Source organism: Bos indicus x Bos taurus, chromosome 1 (assembly GCF_003369695.1).
Source record: "Bos indicus x Bos taurus breed Angus x Brahman F1 hybrid chromosome 1, Bos_hybrid_MaternalHap_v2.0, whole genome shotgun sequence".
In the NCBI taxonomy this organism is placed as follows: domain Eukaryota; kingdom Metazoa; phylum Chordata; class Mammalia; order Artiodactyla; family Bovidae; genus Bos; species Bos indicus x Bos taurus.
Window position 1 is genome coordinate 29,498,201 of NC_040076.1, and position 4,083 is coordinate 29,502,283.

The window sequence follows — 4,083 nt, forward strand, 5'->3', positions numbered from 1 at the left end:
GGCAAGAATACTGGAGTTAGTAGCTATTCCCTCCTCCAGGGGCTCTTTCGGACCCAGGGATGGAACCTGGGTCTCTGGATTGCAGGCATTGAAAGGAATGGGTAGTAAAATTGATTTGGAATCAGGAAGATTTCATAAAGGAAGAGTCGATATATGAATAAATAGACCATAAGGAGATATTGCTCTATAATGAATACAACAAATGAAAACAACATATACAAAGGCATGGAGAAGTAAACTAATATGACATGTTCAGAGGAATGTGAATATGGCACTTTCAGAAATTAAAGAGAGAAGGATTTGGTGGATGGTTATGAGACTACAGGGCAATCATGTCAAGAGATGAATAGTAAGATAATTGAAGTTAATGAGAAAGATACTTTTAAAGATAATTGGAATTTTATTACTTTGATGAAAGAGTACCTGAGCAATGTTTTGGGGTCAGCTTTGCAAGATAGGATAGTAGTTCCCACTACTAGCGTGGAAAACAAATTTAGTAGTAGTGAGGCAGATGACCAGGAAATTATTAATATTTAAAAGATTAATTTCACAGTTTAAGTGAGAAATGCTATAATACTTAACCTAAGAGTGAGAGGTGGTAAAGATGGAAAGTAGGACAGGTTGAGGGCCATTTCAGTGAGATCTAGTGATTAAATTAATATGACCAGTGAGAATGAGTCAATTGACTTCCAAGAGTGTGACTTTGAAGCTCCTGTTGAGTATACAGTCTATGGGGCTTCCCTGATGGCTCAGCAGTAAAGAATCTGCCTGCCAATGTAAGAGATATGGGTTTGACCTCTGAGTCAAGAAGATACCCTGGAGAAGGAAATGGCAACTGACTTCAGTATTCTTGCCTGGGAAATCCCATGGACTGAGGAGCCTGGAGAGCTACAGTCCTTGGAGTCCCAAAGTTTTGGATATGATCTAGTGACTAAAACAGCAGACACACAGCCTGTATAAGTTCAGGAGAAAATCATGTGTATATGTTTTGACTTTGGAAAAAAGGACAGAACCATGATAATATGTTGGTGAACATATCATTCAGGGTCCCAACAGGAAACCAAAGGCACACTCAGTAATAATTAGAATAATTCCTGGAGGGCGTATTACAAAGAGATGGATTGCAGAAGCGTAGGGAGGATCAAAGAAAACCAAAAGGATATTGTGGTGGTCATTGATGACTAACAGTAATAAAGCTGTCACAACTTCTAGACACAAGTGGATAAAAGAAGTTAAAGGTCACCTAAAGCTAGATGTGAAGATACAAGGGAAGCAGATCACCAGGGAGAAATAGAGAGCATCTGTTGAGAGACAGAGCCAACTTGTGGAGACCTCCCAGGCTCTCTTCTGTGACCTGATTCTCTTCTCTCTCCCTAACTGTTGCTAGTGGTGAGTGAAGTTGCTCAGTCGTGTCCAACTCTTTGCAACCCCATGGACTGTAGCCTACCAGGCTCCTCTGTCCATGGGATTCTTCAGGCAAGAACACTGGAGTGGGTTACCATTTCTTTCTCCAGGGGATCTTCCTGACCCAGGGATCGAACCTGGGTCTCCTGCATTGGAGGCAGACGCTTTAACCTCTGAGCCACTAGGGAAGCCCAATTGTTGGTAGTTGCTAGTGATTCCCATTAGCCAAACCTGGTCAGAAGAAGCCAGAGTACTTGGAAGCTCAATGATATAGTCCCTATAGGTCTGCTTCTTAGGGCACAGAACAAGATAGAGAGAGCGGGAGTCAACTTGGAAGAAGGAGTGGAAGATATCCATCAGAGAAACATCAAGGGATGCCTGCCACAGACAGAGGGCTCCAAACAAGACAAGAGAGAGTCTTTGGAAGTAGAAAACTGGGCAACATCATCCCTGGAAAGATAATGAGAAGGAATTAATACAGTTATTATTAGAGAAGAGCTTGGTGTTGGATCCCTCCTGGAAAATCAGACAGGTCATAATATAAAATATCATGGAGAGGCCAATAAACAGGAAGATAAAGCCTGTAGAATGTATGTTGGTGATTGCAGGTGTTGATCTTAATAACAGCACTTTTGGTGGGTGGGATTAAAAGAATTATACTGCAGTGGGTCAAGGAGTGAAAGGAAGTGAGGAAGGCAAAACAACGAGCCTAGCCTCCTTTTCAAAGTTTTGTGATTTAAGTTACAAAAGAGTGGTGGCTAGAGCCATTGACAGGATGTGTATTCTTTGAGGAAATTTTCAAAAGATACACATATTATCTAACAACTGCTATAATTTTAGACTTGGGAATTTAAGGTTCATACTTTAGGAAGGCGGCAACATTCAGACTAAATAAAGTTGTTATAATCCTCAGTGAGGCACAAATAACTACTACAGTGTGTATCTCTTTCTCTTGAGTTGCACAGTGCGTATGTTAGCTCCAGGGCAGGATAGGATGTGAAGTATTCATTTCTGGTGCTCTTAACCTGGTTTCCTGGACCATGTTGTCCCTTACTGAAGTTAAATGGAAGTGTATTTCTGTGGACACAGTCCACTGCTGAGAAAAGAGAATCCCCAGATCTTTTTAAGCACTAGGTTTCAACTGATACCACTGAGCAATGAAACAGTCCAGTGTGCAGAGATTTTTAATAGACAAAGCATGTTTCCACCTTCCCCCCTCAATCCATACTACAGATATACAAAAGATCTGTATACTGGTGGAGTCAGTGTTGAGCTGTGGTTCTCAGGGGAGGGTGGTTTTCCCTCCCCCGGGGGATATTTGTCAATGTCTGGGGACATTGATTGTCAAACTGGGAACATGTCCTATCATCTAGTGGGCAAAAGCCCAGAATACTACTAAGCATCCACTAAGTCACAGGATTTTTATACTCACAGCAGAGTGTTATCTAGCCCAAAATATCAATAGTGAGGCTCTTGAGAAATTCTGGTGTAGACTTCCGAGGAAGGAAAAGGAAGTGCAAGAGACATGTATCCTGCCTTCACTCAGTGATTCCTCTAAAGAAAGGGGAGATATTCTGGAGTTCTTCATATAGTTGTGGGGTTCCAGAACAAGAAGAAACTGGGCTTCTATTTGACAACTGAGTTTGAGAATGGCAACCCACAGAGATGTTCTACCACACTGACATGGATGAGAGAGCAAGAAAGATGGCAGCATGGTCAGGGGGTCTGGACATAAGAGGGATTCAAGATCACCCCCGGAGTTTCTAGAAATTTGTTAAATCCCAGGGTGCTGAGCTTATGGGTGATGTGCTGTTTGGTAACTAAAAGCAACATGGACAGAGAATATCATTGAAATCTCCAGAAAGTAACATGTAAAGCCACCAGCTAAGCATGTGGGAAGCAAGGGACCCATGCTCTCACAAACCCAGGAACTCTCCTCTGCCATAAATGATCATCCCACATCTAAACAGAAAGGTAGAGTAGTGTCAGGTTCTAATTCTAGATCCCTAGCAGCCAGATAAGCTCCTAGAAGTGCCCATTCAGGGCCCAACTGAGGCAATTAAGATGGCCTTGTAAACACCTTGGGACTTTAAAGAGATGATGACTGCTTTAAACAAGCTGGAGCCAGAGAGAAGGAAAACCTCAAGTGGATTCAGTGAAGATGTCTGTATGAAGTAGGGTGGGCAGGGGCTTGGATCAAGTTGACAAAAGTTCAGTTTCACATCTGAATTTTGTTGACATATCGCTGCTATTTCAAATCAACTACACATTTAAAAACTAATATTGAATATTTAGTTGTAACATTCCCCTTATTGAAGGATTGACTTCCCTCTCCCCTTTTTACTAGGAATTAAAGTTATACATACAAGCATTTAACATTTTAATTTTGTTCATGCCAATTTTAGAGATATGTGTACATATAATTTTCTACCACATACATTTAGTGATTACACTGTTCTGGCATTATCTCTTGACAACTGGCTACAATAGAATTTGTCCATGAGTGTTTTTGTAATACTATAAAATCAGTACTCATTTTAAAGTGAAACATTGGAAAATGAGGAATCTGTAAAAGACAATAACACTGGGACACCTAAATTTTAGAAGAATGTTAGGGGCACCATTTTATTAAAGAACAAAATACAGCTTGATTTTATGGAGAAATTGGCAAATAAATGA

The 4,083-nt window shown here is 40.8% G+C and overlaps 1 non-coding gene across 1 annotated transcript; it reads right to left on the reverse strand.

Moving 5' to 3' along the window:
- Nucleotides 1-1,520: 1,520 nt before the first annotated feature.
- TRNAW-CCA lies at nucleotides 1,521-1,592 on the reverse strand. The gene has a single exon. It is a non-coding gene; the product is annotated as a tRNA-Trp (tRNA).
- Nucleotides 1,593-4,083: the final 2,491 nt, after the last annotated feature.